The sequence below is a fragment of the Pinus tabuliformis genome, chromosome 5_2, assembly GCF_031772625.1.
Source record: "Pinus tabuliformis cultivar Carrire ecotype Pingquan chromosome 5_2, CPIR1, whole genome shotgun sequence".
In the NCBI taxonomy this organism is placed as follows: domain Eukaryota; kingdom Viridiplantae; phylum Streptophyta; class Pinopsida; order Pinales; family Pinaceae; genus Pinus; species Pinus tabuliformis.
The window spans coordinates 686,820,661-686,836,065 of NC_142306.1; the positions used below are offsets into that span (position 1 = coordinate 686,820,661).

Sequence of the window (15,405 nt, forward strand, 5' to 3'; positions counted from 1 at the left end):
TTTTGTTATTTGTCATTTCTTGCTCATTGAAAATAGGTCAAGCACATTTTGAAGTGCTTCTAGAGAGTCAAAGTCAAAATGTAATTATGATAAGACCCTTTGACGGCATGTTACATCATCTATGTCATCATACAAGGTCATGGGAACACCTCCAAGCATGGTCAAACCCTCTCCTAGCACCAACGAAGTCTACAAGCAGCAAAACAGTGAATAAAAATGATTTATGAAGCAAACTATCAAGTCGGCTTTAAGGACAGTCATGTCGGCTAGAAGAGGAGGGACAGACCTCTATTTATAGAGGTTGTCCACTCCTCATTCAACATGGAATACAAGCTTTTAAATCCGCAAGCAAATGGAGACAAGAAAGTCGAGATAAGAAGTCTACAAGAGTAGCAAGACAAGGAGGAAAACAGTGAAGGTTCAGGGTTGTTTCTAGCTCATCAACAGCCACACGTGAAGGGAAGAAAGGACCTGTCTGCGGCCAAGAACAACAGGAAATCAGAATAGCAAATATCTTTGTTTTGGGCTAATACACAACGTTTATTAGGCCTCCCCACCCAGCGAAGAAGGAAGGAAAAGAAAGCGAAGAGAGGAGGATTGTTCTAGGGTTTTTGTCCACATGTGCGAAGATTCAAAAAGTAGACTATGACATATTTGACAGCAGATGAAGGAAGCATATTAAGAGACCTCATTTAGATGTATAACAAGGTCTACAAGGTCTCCAAGAAAAGCGAAGAAGGTCCTCCTTATAGCGAAGTAGAGAAACCCTAAGATTCTAGGGTTTCCTAACTTAGACAAGCAGCAGAAAAGGACGAAGTACTAAGGAGTAGAAGTGTCGGAAGACAGAGGTCCATGTGCCAGAAGTGACAGTGCAGAAAGAGGAAGGATTTGACTTATGCTTGGAGGATATCCTAGTCAAGGGTCTAGGGTTTAGCAGTTGTTCAAATAAGAAGCTTCAATAAGAGAAATCTTACAAAGGGTTTTCCTCTCAAGAGTGGAGAGGGTTTGTCCCTGGCAAAGAGCCAAATTTTGTGTTCTTGTTATTTTGTTTTGGTAGCAGTTTGATGAAGCACACACATATGCACTAATAAGAAGAAGAAGAATAAGAAGAATAAGCTAACAAGAAAAGTAAAAAGACTTCACAAATTGTTATCAAATCACGGAGAATCATCACAACACTACTTTGCCCTAGATTCTCTAACAAGAGCGACTCTCCCCAGTTGGGAGGAGATGTGGGCAACTCTTCGACAGGAAGCGCTTAGGAGATTGACCAAGGCAGGGAGTAGCAGTAAGGGAGTTCGAATCAAGAAGGAGGAGGAGGAGGACGTAGCTCTCGCATCAGCTGGACAGCAGAGGATACAGAAGAGGAAGAAGAAAGACATCTCCAAGGTCAAGTGCTTCAACTGTGGAGAGTTGGGACATTATGCCTCTCAGTGCCCACGGAAGAAAGGAAAGGGAGAAGCTTCCGACTCAAAGGCTACTCCAGCTAAGGCGAAGAAGGATGTCGAGACTGATGACGATTGTGCCATGAGTGCTTATGAGCCTCCGGAAAAGAGGTGGGGAGACTTGGAGTTGTAGTCGAGAGGACTACAAAATGGGGGCAGGATCCTTGAGGTGCCCAAACTCTTGGATCACATACGGCTACAGGAGCCCTTAAAGTCAATAGCATGATGACAGGTGTCGGGTGGAGCAAGGTGTGATGGAGCGACAAGGCAGTGCTAGAGTGCAGAAGTCTGTAGCAGCGCAGTGGAGGTTGCAGCAGTGCGAGAGGCACAAAAGAGGTTGCGGCAGCGCAATGGCAACAGAGGAAGCACAAGATAGAAATAGAGGAGGCTTCAGCATCACGAGGCTTCCAGACTGACCAAGATATCATTGTTTGGGTGAAGCCAGTTACTTACTTCTTAGTAACTGAGTTGCAGTGCAACAATTAGCAATGGCAGTGCTATGGGCAGAATGATTCTACATGTTGAGTGGGGGTTGCAGTACAGATGTAGCAGTGACAATGGCAGTGTCATGGGCAGCAATACAGGAAGCAGCAGTGCAGTGGATGTGGGGTTGCAGGCCAAGCATCAGCACAGAGGACCGATGTGGAGGATCAGTGTGATGCTTCTATGGTGAAGCATTGCTAGAGAACATTCCTCGCTAAGAGGGAGTGTTGATTTTGGGTAGCACTGGATGTGCTCTAGCCATGAAATTTGGTGGAGAGCATAAGGCACATGAGATCTCCAAGACCCAAAAATCGTTTGGAGAAATTCTATCCGAATGAGGAGTTATTAAAATAATTAATATTTTTAATGAGCTCCTAAGTCTAAACTTAGGAAAATAAAAATATTAATGTGTATTAATAAAATATGGGTGAGAAAGTTCCAAGTAACAAGGATCAATCCAGTTCTAATCTTAGCCGTTGATTAGGGACTTAGTCTCAGCCGTTGATTCGTCAACAGGAAAAGTACAAGAGGAGGCTTGAGGGTAATTTGGAGATACACCAAGTGATCAAAGAATTCGATTTTCCGGGATGAGATTTGCTGAGGAAATCAAGTTAGTGATCAGATTTGCAGTGAGGGGTAGTTTAGGAAGGGATTTTCATCCGAGGCTGAAGAATACATAGCAGAGAGGTAGTGCATTGTCGGGAGAGACAGCGCAAGCCCTATAAGGGTTGACGTAGAGACCGAAGAGCTGACGCAGAGGATGCATAAGGCTGACACAGGTGAAGAAGAAGCTGTAGAGGCTGACGCTGGGCCTCAGAGGTAGCGCTGGGGAGATTCTGTGGAGCAGACTGGGAGCAGATGAGCAGATTCTGAGTCGGGGAGGGTGACGTACATCTTGGAGGAGTGACGCAGTTCCAGAGTAGTGCTTGGAGCAGCTTTCATTGTCAAGCATAGGGAACAGTCGGAGTCGCTGTGGGGTTTGATCATCCGGTTGTTGATTTGTCAGAATATCTATCTTCGGATAGAGGTACTACTATCGAGGATATTCTCTATTAGGTGAACCATTTCTAGCACCCTAGTTGTATTCACGAATCTGTTGAATAATACAAACCCTCTATATGTTGCACCGATTTTCCTGAATTGGGTTTTTCCGAGGACGCTTGTCCAAAAATAACAGTGTCCCTTGTGTTATTGTTTATGTTTATTTCAGTGCATGATCTGTATATTTGTGAAGGTTGCAATAGTGTTTACGCAGATGTTTATTATAATGTTCCAAATTAGAAATTTACAGAGATAACAAAGACATGCAACAATTACAACACAGCAATTTACTTAGTAAACACACATGTAAACAGAAATTTGTCTGGAACACCAAATTGGCCAATTTTTATTAATTATAACTGTTGGAGTACAATATGAGATGGAAGGAGTGCACTTGGGCTTGCACAAGGCAAGCTACAAGCCTCAAGTGGTTGATAAAATAGTGCCTAGCTGCTGTAATCTTTGTTGCCTCCAAAATACTACGTTGTCCCCTGAAAATTGCTCTACTGGTTGACTTCCGACTCTGATTCACCCCCTCAAAACAACCCATAAATTTCTATAACTTTGGGGATGTAATCCTCTCCAAAAACCCAAAAAGGGTTTTGACTTGCCAATTTCAACCCCTTGGGGATTGGCCCTCCTCCAACGTTGGTGCTCACTGCCTGCAGCTGAAACTGCTGTAACTTGCTGCTATAAGACTGCAAACCATCCCAAATCAGACTCCCAATAATCTCTCTGCAACCCAACTCCCAAATCCTCCTGCTAAACCTCCAACCAAGATGTCCCTCTCTATTGACTGCACAGTCCAGAGTGGGGATGACGTAGTCCCTCCAACCTGCAATTCGAACTGGGTGTATGGTTGAATCTGCTGCTACAAATTCTCCTCCAGAAGATGAAAATTCGATGTGGGCAATGGAAGCCCTCCTAGAGTGGCACTCGAAGTCCAACGAAGAGAGGGGTGAGCTTCACTCCTTGAGAAGCTCTTGTGTTGAACAACACTCTGTAGCTTAGCTAAACAGCCAAAACAACAATGAAATTCTTCAAATGATCAAAAGCCCCAAATGTTGCTCACTTCATCTTCTTTATGCTTGCTCCCTTGGGCCACACGTGGGTCCCCATCAAATATTTCAAACCCCACTTAGGAAATTTGAATTGCCTTCATTGGGTGCGTATTTTTGGGTGGGTGAGTGGCCCCCACAATCCACTAAAAGCACATCGACCCCCTTTTCCTAAGTTTCCCCGCATATTTGCCTAAAGCCAAATATATCAAAATTGCCAAAATTGATTTTCTCCTCACCTTGGAAAAATTATTAGGAAGGGACATGACAGTCCTCCCCTCCCGGATGTTGCTTGTCCCCAAGCAACTACAAAACTAGATGCTGCAAGGTTTGTTCATTTTCCCACGTGACATCCTCTTCTGGCAAGTTCTTCCATTTGACCATCTACTCCCGGATCACCTTGTTCCTCAACTTCTTCTCCCGAGTCTCCAAGATGATCTCTGGTGTCAAAACCAAGTGCCCCTCATCATCCAAAGGAGGCAACTCAACTGCTGTTGTGATATGTTGGTCCAATGCCTTTTTCAGGCATGAAATGTGGAACACGTTGTGAATCCGGCTCTCCTTAGGTAGCTCTAACTCGTAGGCCACCTCTCCCACCTTCCGGACCACCTTATACGGCCCATAAAACCATGGGCGAAGCTTCTCTGCCCCTTTCTGCTTGAGCGTAGATTGCCTGTATGGCTGTAGGCATAAGAAGACCATGTCCCCTACCTCAAAGTGTCTCTCCACCCTATGTTTATCCGCATAGACCTTTTGCTGATTCTAGGCCACCTACAGGTTGTTCTTGAGAGCTCGGAGAATCTCCTGGCTCTCTTGAACCCAATCCTTTGCCCCTGGGGCCCTGCTATCTCCAAACACCATGTCAAAAGAAGAAAGTGCATCATTCCCATAAAGTGCTCGGAAAGTAATCATACCGATGGACATGTGATACATAGTGTTGTAGCAGAACTCCCCGAGGCATCGCCACTTGACCCATGCTCTTTGTTGTCTAGTCACGTAGTTGCACAAGTACCCTTCCAGCCATTTGTTCACGATCTTTGTCTGCCTGACGGTTTGTGGATGATAGCTAGTGTTGGGTGTAAGTTTTGTACCCACTCACCGGAATAACTCCTGCCAAAAAGCCCCCATAAACCTATTGTCCCTATCACTCACAATGGTCTTGGGGAGACCGTGCAACCGGAAAACCTCCTGAAAGAACAACTCGGCCACCTGGGAAGCTAAAGATCTCGTGGGAATAGCAAAGAAGTGGGCGAACTTGGTCAACCTGTCAACCACCACATAGATGCAGTCCCGCCCCTGTGCTGCTGGAAGCCCCGTGATAAAATCCATGGATATGCTCTCCCACTTCCTCTTCGAAATGGGGAGCGGTTGTAGCAAACCGGTCGGGTGACTCAGCTCCACTTTGTTCCTCTGGCAATCCACACACTCTCTCACATGTTTCAGCACATCTCCTTTAAGACCCTGCCAGGAGAACCTCTCCCTGACAGTACGGTATGTCTTGAGGAAACCTGGGTGCCCTGCTAGTGGAGAATCATGGGTTGTCTGCATGATCCTCTCCTTCAGCTGAGATCCTAGCACTAAATAAATCCAGTCCCTGTAATAGATCACATCGTCCATCACCCGGAATCGGTCATCTCGGTGCATGCCATCCAAAATGTCGTTGGCCTGCCTATCCTTGGAGTACTCAACCAATAGTTGAGCCTTCCAATCCTGTGTGACATCCATCAAAGATAGAGTTGCGGGTCTCCTAGAGAGGGCATCAACTACCACGTTGTGCTTTCCCTTCACATACTCTATCTCAAAATCGTAAGCCTGGAGCTTACTCACCCATTTCTATTGCCTCTCCTCTAAGGACTGTTGCTCAAGGAGGAAGCGAAGACTATTGTGATACGTCTTCACTTTGAATCGGTTGCACACCAAATATTGTCTGAATTTGGCCAACGCATGCATCACTGCCAACATCTCCTTGTCGTACACAGAGTACAACCGCTCGTGAGGCTACAATTTCCTGCTCTCAAACGCAATAGGATGGCCCCCTGTGTCAAAACGGCCCCAATCCCTTCACTGGACGCATCGCACTCCAGCACAAATGGTCGTGTGAAATCCGGCAATGCTAAGACCGGACAGGCCTCATGACCCTCTTGAGGCGCGTGAAGGCCTCCTCTGCCACCTGCGTCCACCCAAAATCTCCCCTCTTCGTCAAATCCGTAAGAGGTGCCGCAAGTTGTGAGAACCCTCTCACAAATCTCCGGTAGTACGTACAAATGCCCAGGAAACCCCTCAGCTCCATCACGTTCCTAGGTGTGGGCCAATCTAGAATTGCCTGAATCTTCTCCTAATGCACCTTTACTCCATCCTCCCCAATCACATGCCCTAAGTACAACATCTTTGTTAGCCCGAACTCACATTTGGACAACTTCGCATACAGCTGCTACTCCTCAAGTATGCGAAGCACCTCCTCCAAATGTTGAAGATGCTCCTCCCATGTTCTGTTGTAAATGAGTATGTCGTCAAAGAAGACTAGAACAAAACATCTCAGCTGTTTATGGAACACATGATTCATACAGGACTGGAATGTGGTCGGGGCATTGGTTAGCCCAAAGGGCATCACCAAGAACTCAAAGTGTCTGTAATGGCAGCGAAAGGCAGTCTTCGGGATATCCTGCTCCCTCATGTGAATCTGGTGGTACCCTAAGCGCAAATCTATCGTAGAGAAGTATTTAGCTCCCCTAAGCTTGTCCATTAGCTCATCTATGTGCGGAATGGGGTACCTGTTCTTCAAGGTCTTTTTATTGAGAGCTCGGTAGTCTATGCACATGCGCAGCGTCCCATCTTTCTTCTTCACCAGCACCACAGAAGAAGCAAATGGACTCGAGCTAGGCCTGATGTGTCCCAACCTCAACAACTCCTGAATGGCCCGCTCTATCTCATCCTTATAGGCCTTTGGGTGCCTATAAGGGGTGGTGATGACTGCGTTCACCCCCTCCTCTAGCTCAATGGTGTGCTCAAACCCCCAGTCTGGCGGTCTACCTGGTGGGACATCCCCAAAAACCCCCTGGTGCTTCTCCAACAGGGCTAGTATATTTGGATGTATGACCTGTGTCTTTGTCCCCAACTCCGAAATCCATAGCTCAACTGCCCACTCCACATCTCCATGGCGCAGATCTGCCTCCATCCGGTGGGCTGAAACTGTCTGAGGGGGATAAGAGTGCATGCCCCTCAGTATTACCGGCTTCCCATCCGGACCCTGGAACTCCATCTCGAGTTTCTGCCAATCAGTCGTGACCTTCCCCAACGCATACAACCATTGGACACCCAACACCACATTGGTGTCTGGGACATCAATGTTATGAATAAAAAATATGTAGAAAATAATGTAAATGACAATAATCATAAATAATTATTACTTAATTAGTATTTAGGTTGAAGAGGCATGTCTAAATGAGACATGACTCTCCATGAAGAGACACCTGCTTGGTATATAAGCAAGCCTCTCGTTCTCATTGTATCATTCTTATTCATACTTTCTAATATATAATATTTGTATCCTCATGGATATCTTTATATTCCAAGTCTTCTGGAGTAATTAATCTGTATAAGGAACTTTGTTCGCTTCATTTGGTATCACAGCAGTCGATCCTTTGGCTGCTTCACTGCTGCACAGAGCCACGCTCTTTGATCCAGGCCCTTGGCCATCGACTCTTCGTCAACTTTATTGTTGTTGCAGTTCAAGCGTTACGCTACAATTGGAGTTTCTCCATCTCGCCATCAGGCTCTTAGCCACATAGAAAGAGTACAAAAAAAAACTAAAGTCATTTAAAAAGAAACAGTTATATATGTAAAGAAAAAAAAGAGAGCTACATATAAAGTCAGAAATAAAAAGAAGAAATTATATAAAAAGATATTAAAAAATTATATTGAAAAAAAAAGGAAAGAAAATAATATATATAGAGTCAAAAAAAGGAAGGAAAAGGACGTTATATATATATATATATATATTACTTACCTGGGCTGACAGCGACTGTCGTCAACCATCTGTCGTCGTTGCTGACCGAAGCTGCCAACATCTCCACTGCCCAACAACAACATCTATAATTATAAACTGAATATCAGCCATTCACCGCATCTCTTGCCACCTTGCCAGCCGCCATACACAAATGTCTAGTCCATTGGCTATCTTTCCTGACACCCGCCACTGAAAGAGCACGCACCTTCCTATAACTTCTTTGTCGTCTAGCTACAAGCAGCCCTGCGCTCTTACTCACTGCCTCTATCGACCTTGTTCAATCGTTTTCCACTCTATCACTTAGCCATCGATATTCCAACTGTCGCAATCGTTTTTTTTTCCAATAAAATTCGGAGCCATCATTTGTATCAATGACAATTCAATTACAAAATTGTTCCTCTATATTAGTTGTGACGGTTCGTACGGACACATTCATACAAATCCCATTTGGTTAAGTATATGAAGATAACCATCATAAGGAATCTAAGTGCAATTTTATTTAATGGAAGAATTATTTCAATTTTTATTAAAGTTATATACATCTAGTATTAGACGATAATTAAACTACCTTAAAGTATAAGGAAACATAAGAGAAAGTGAAAGAAGTCATTAATATTAAGGAGGAATAAATAAAAAAGAAAAAAGATTTGAACATTTGATTAAGGCTCATAAGAATATAAAAAGGCCAACATATAAAAAGTATTCAGATTATTTAAATATAAAAGGAGATGGTTCAAAATTAAAAAAGAAAGGGTTCATAATAAATAAAAAAGAAGTATTTTTTACATGAGGAAGTTATCTTTATATAAGATAAAGTGACTAAGAAGAATATTAAAGTGGTCATTTAATAATTAAAGGTATTTATAAGAAGAATTATTGAGGTGAAGTGAATTATTGAAGTTAATAAGTGAAGGCTTAAAAAAAAAAAGGTGAAAAGGTAATAAAGGGATAGTTTTAAAAGTTCAAGTTGACATATTGTTGACATAAAAATATCAACACAAAATGGAGTTTAAATCAGAGATAAAAGAAGAAAGATTTCCAGAAACCTTAATCGGTTATGCTAAAGTATTATTTAAACTTAAAGGAACTCTCGCAGGAAAAGATGTCACTATTGCTATCTCTCCCACAGAAGATAAAAATTATATAACGCCTAAAATCGCAAACCAATTAGTAGTTCCGGAGTCAAATATAATCGAAAAATTAGACTGTTTAAAAAAAAAAGCAATACGAAATAACTGATTTACAGTGAAACATTGGTGATTATACATGTATATCGCAATTCTCGGTTCAATCCCTATTGACTGACCCAAGTGACATTATTCTGGGATCCCCATGGATGGAAACCCTAGGTTCCTTCATCTTGAATATGAAAAAGAAGTTTTTGACGTTTTCATACAAAAAATAAAAAAACAACATTTCAAGATGTAACATTGAAGCCAAATTCAGTAATGCCAGATGACATACAAGATATTTCAAAAGTAATTTTTCAAGAAGGTAAAAAAGTTCTACAAAATATGCAAGGAGAAGTTGACAAGATCACTGCTAACAAAAATGAAGAAGTTTCTCGGCTTAAAAACCATAGTGAAAAATTACTGACGCAAATTAAGAAGCTTAAGAAGGATAAGAAGTCATTAGAAAACAATGTACAACAACTTATCGAGAAGGAAGCATCAAATGCAGGAATTCAAGTTGACAAAAAAACAACATATACCGATCTAGTGAATATGGCAACTCAAGAAGAAGACAAGTCAGTTGAAGAAAAGACACACTTAGATGTTGCAGTTTAGATGATAAACATCCCAAGTGAAGTTTCTGTAACCAACTCAACAATGTCGACACCTGAAGTAAATCAAAAAATTTCCACACACTTAATAAGGGAATGTCAAACCAAAAAAGTTCCCTATCGACATCTAAATCATGAAAGTAGACAACTCAACCATGCTACATATCCGGACCATTCAGAACAAAAACAACAAACTGATGTTCCAGAGAATAATGATGTAACCTCAATCCAATCCTATGATGACAAGTCGTTACAAAATTTTAGCAATTAGAATATTCCACAAAAGATTAATCTAGGATGGTCTGATCCCTTCTCAGTGTGATAGTTTTGTTTGTCAATTAGAAGATCATATCAGCTTGTATCAACGAAGATGATTGTTCCGAGATAGAGAGACATTCGAAGCCGAAAAAGAGATCAAGCCTTTTTCATTAACAAGCTTTGAGGACAAAGCTTTTTGAGGAGGAAGGCAATGTTATGAATAAAAAATATGTAGAAAATAATGTAAATGACAATAATCATAAATAATTATTAGTTAAATAGTAATTAGGTCGAAGAGGCATGTCTAAATGAGACATGACTCTCCATGAAGAGACACCTACTTGGTATATAAGCAAACCTCTCGTTCTCATTGTATCATTCTTATTCATACTTTCTAATATATAATATTTGTATCCTCATGGATATCTTTATATTCCAAGTCTTCTGGAGTAATTAATCTGTAGAAGGAACTTTGTTCACTTCAAGATATCTTGCTCCCTCATGTGAATCTAGTGGTACCCTGAGCGTAGATCTTAGAGAAGTATTTAGCTCCCCTAAGCTCATCCATCAGCTCATCTATGTGCAGAATGGGGTACTTGTTCTTCAAGGTCTTTTTATTGAGAGTCTGGTAGTCTATGCACATGCACAGCGTCCCATCTTTCTTCTTCACCAGCACCACGGAAGAAGCAAATGGACTCGAGCTAGGCCTGATGTGTCCCAACCTCAACAACTCCTGAATGGCCTGCTCTATCTCATCCTTATAGGCCTTTGGGTGCCTATAACGGGTGCTGATGACTGCGTTTACGCCCTCCTCTAGCTCAATGATGTGCTCTAACCCCCAGTCTGACAGTCTACCTGGTGGGACATCCCCAAAAACCCCCTGGTGCTTCTCCAACAGGGCTAGTATATCTGGATGTGTGACCTGTATCTTTGTCCCCAACTCCGAAATTTGTAGCTCAACTGCCCACTCCACATCTCCATGGCGCAAATCTGCCTCCATCCAATGGGCTGAAACTGTCTGAGGGGGATAAGAGTGCATGCCCCTCAGTATTACCGGCTTCCCATCCGGACCCTGGAACTCCATCTCGAGTTTCTGCCAATCGGTCGTGACCTTCCCCAACGCATACAACCACTGGACACCCAACACTACATTGGTGTCTGGGACATCAACCACAATGAAATGGTGAGTGAGTGAGTAGTTCCCCATCCTCAAGGTCAACCCGAGCACATACTTGGTACACTACATGGTCTGGTCTCCACCAAATTTTAAGAAACGTGGGTGGATGTCGGGGTCTTAAATACTTATAAATATAAAATATAAATCGATGAATCATATAACTGAAACAAATTTAAAACGAAAAGCATGATTATTGATATCATTATCATATAAATTATAATCATACATCATACATGTAAGTTTGTAACTGTACAGTGTAACTACTAGTCTACTAAGTTATTAACAATGCACAATGAAAATAAATTATAAAATTATAAATGTTTAAATTGTTAAACTTTAAACCATATTGATGTTCCACTTCCAACTATGAACATTGAATACTGAATATTGAAATAAAATTATAAAAGACAAGTTTGATACATCAAGAGTCAAAAATTTTAATTTTATAGAGTCAAAATAACATAAGAACATATGAAAAGATAAATGAGCATAATTTCTCAAGGTAATCCATTCAATGAAGGAGCAAACAGAAGGCTGCTTGTTGATGGCGACAACGTTCCGTTCAACAAAGGAGCAGACAGAAGGCTGCTTGGCGATGGTGGCAGTGTTTAGTTCAACAAAGGAGCAAACATAACGTAAACCCTTCCCGGTCGGTCAAAAAATATTCAAAATTACGATTTTTTTGTTTCATAAAAAAAAAAATTGAAATTTTTCTAGGGAAACAACCCCTCAATACCCCTTAAGACCCCTGTCGCCTGGGAAACGACCCCTTTCAAGTTTCCTCATATACCCTGTTTTTTGGGAGCGTGGGGAAACGACCCCCTCTCGTCCCCAAGTCCCCGGAGCGCGAGGGAGCTTGGAAATTCGACCCCCAGGTGGGGGGACAAGACCCCGTGGAACACAGATCAAATATAGTTGTCTGGATGCCCCTACGCTCCACCATCTGGGCATCAATAAAATTATGGGCAGCCCCACTGTCAACCAAGACTAACACACGATGCCCTTGTACAGTCCCCTTGACCCGGAGTGTCAAATACTTCGGCACACCTCGAAGTAAAGCGAGGACTCCCCCGGTTGGGGCAAACAGACCTCCTCTAGGTGGTGGTGGTGGTGGCCCTCCTACTGATGGCCCCCCTTCATCTCCCGACTCCTCTCCTGCCTCGGTCTCCTCCTCAGGCTCACTATCTGAAAACACCTCGATGAAATGGGCTTTGCCCTTGGTACACTTGTGCCCAAGGCTCCTGGCACGTGAAGCACAACCTCCTCCTCCTGAGGTCCCTCCGGTGTCATCATCCAGCTGGCTACGTCCTCCATCTCTTTGTGGTGGCCTCACATCTCTGTTCCCCGACGGAGCTGTGGGTCTTGTGGGGACAAAAGCCCGGTTCTTGGGCACTGCATCAATCATGTCCTGGGTCCTAGAAATGGCATCCTGTAGTGATGCGGGCTTGTAAGCTCTCACCCAGCCACGTAGAGGCTCAGCAAGCCCCTCCACAAACAACATGATCAGTCGTGCCTCTGAAATATCTGTCACCATCACTGCAAGTCTCTAGAACTCTGTAATGTAGACCTCTGCGCTGCTAGTCTGTCTCAAGTGGGCCAGCTCCCGGAAGTGTAGCTCTGGGTCCTTCCTTTCAAACCTCTCCAACAATCTCCTGGTGAACTTCATATAAGTGGTGATGTGAACGTGCACCAACATTATCAACCCATGATACCACCACTCCTGGGCATCACCCTCCAAGTGAAGGGTGGCAAAGCATATGGCATCAGCTTCCCTCATGGGATTCAGGTGAAATTATGTATCGAGTTTCTGGATCCATGCCCTAGTTGAGCTCTTGCTGACCCATCAAAATTTGGGAGTGTGATCTTCCCCGATAGCTTCTGCACATCTTTGTTGGATGCTCCTCTATAGTGGCCTCCAGCCCCAGTAGCGCGCCTCTCCCTGAGGTGGATGTACTCTCCAAAAGACATCACCCTCTTGATCTGGCCATCCAGCCCCTCGTACTCATCAATGCCTAATGCAACAGAATGCACCAAATCCGCAACTAGGTCTGGCTCTCTCTCTGGCTCAGCCTCCTCCATGAAATGAGGCATCATGGGGCGGTCAGCTTGCCCATGTTGTGGGGTGTGTGGAGGCTGATAGGTACGACTGCCTCCTCCTGCTCTGGAACCCCCTTCACCTTGAGGTTCTCCCTCCGGCCTTCCACCCATCTGCAGGCCCATCACCTGTTGCATCATATCCATCATCAACTGCCCTTGCCTCACCATCTGTTGGTTGGCCCTCAATAGCTCCTCTAAGACCTAGTCCGTGTTCCTCTGTCTGGGCTGCTCATTGTCCTCCTGGTTCTCCATCCGACCTCTAACGTTATCCACTTCGGTGTCTAAAAATGGGTCTGGCCCCTCTTCTCTACCTCGACCCCTACCTCTGCCTCTACCACTGCCTCTCTGGAAAACCAGTCCCTGATATCTTGGTGGCATCACCGCTCTTGTTCCCTAATCTAGCCAAGAACATGCTCTGATACCACTGTAACGTTCCAATTTACAGAGATAACAAAGACATGCAACAATTACAACACAGAAATTTCCTCAGTAAACACACATGTAAACAAAAATTTCCCCGAAACACCAAATTGGCCAATTTTTATTAATTATAACTATTGGAGTACAATATGAGATGGAAGGAGTGCACCTGCACTTGCACAAGGCAAGCTACAAGCCTCGAGTGGATGATAAAATAGTGCCTAGCTGCTGTAATCTTTGTTGCCTCCAAAATACTACGCTGTCCCCTAAAAATTGCTCTTCTGGCTAACTTCCAGCTCTGATTTACCCCCTCAAAACAACCCAGAAATTTCTGTAACTTTGGGGATGTACTCCTCTCCAAAAACCCACAAAGGGTTTTGCTTGGTTTTGACTTGCCAACTTTGACCCCTTGGGGATTGGCCCTCTCTAACGGTGGTGCTCACTGCCTGCAGCTGAAACTGCTGTAACTTGCTGCTATAAGACTGCAAACCATCCCAAATCAGACTCCCAATAATCTCTCCGCAACCCAGCTCCCAAATCCTCCTGCTAAACCTCCAACCAAGATGTCCCTCTCTAGTGACTGCGCAGTCCAGAGTGGGGATGACGCAGTCCCTCCAACCTGCAATTCGAACTGGGTGTATGGCTGGCTCTACTGCTGCAAATTCTCCTCTAGAAGATGACAATTCGATGTGGGCAATGGAAGCCCTCCTAGGGTGGCACTCGAAGTCCATTGAAGAGGGGTGAGCTTCACTCCTTGGAAAGCTCTTGCGCTGAACAGCACTCTGCAGCTTAGCTAAACAGCCAAAGCAACAATGAAATTCTTCAAATGATCAAAAGCCCCAAATGCTGCTCACTTCATCTTATTTATGCTTGCTCCCTTGAGCCCCATGTGGGTCCTCATCAAATATTTTGAACCCCACTTAGGAAATTCGAATTGCCTTCATGGGGTGCGTATTTTTGGGTGGGTGAGTGGCCCCCACAATCCACTAAAAGCACATCGACCTCATTTTCCTATGTTCCCCTACATATTTGCCTAAAGCCAGAAATATCAAAATTGCCAAAATTGATTTTCTCCTCACCTTGGAAAAATTATGAGGAAGGGACATGACATTTATCATTTTATGCAATTAAATAACTTGTTAATGTAAAGAACAAGTAGGAGATTGTAAACCAGTAATTGCAGTAGGGGTTTCTGATGTGTTAGATTCAGGAATTTTCACATAGGATTGGCTTACACAATATCCAATGTCTTTGGTTTTAGATTGTATTTGCCCCATCCTTTCTCAAGAACTAAATTAATTCCAAAATCTAATGGTTGAAGAGATTTGATAGAGAGCTGTGATCCTTTCAGTCAATATTGTGCAATATCCTTGCTAAATGAGCAACTTTGTAGCATTACTATGGATTCCAACTAGGTGATGTATGGAATGATTTACTGCCTCGTTGGTAATCACTGTTCTGATTTTTCAGATAGCATTACAATCTCAACACGAGGATGATGCAAATCAATTTAATGTTTTATAATGTTATACGATAGTTTTCCATAGCTGCAACTTTATCAAATCTGACACAAGTGTTTTCTAGGACAAGTGTTTTCTAGGATTCAATCCTAGGTGTAAATTAAACATCCAATAATA

The 15,405-nt window shown here is 43.3% G+C and overlaps 1 protein-coding gene across 2 annotated transcripts in view; it reads right to left on the bottom strand.

The window, feature by feature from the left end:
- The window catches only part of LOC149160973 (uncharacterized), a 342,465-nt gene that overhangs the window by 23,591 nt on the left and 303,469 nt on the right, over nt 1-15,405 (bottom strand). The window lies entirely within an intron of this gene.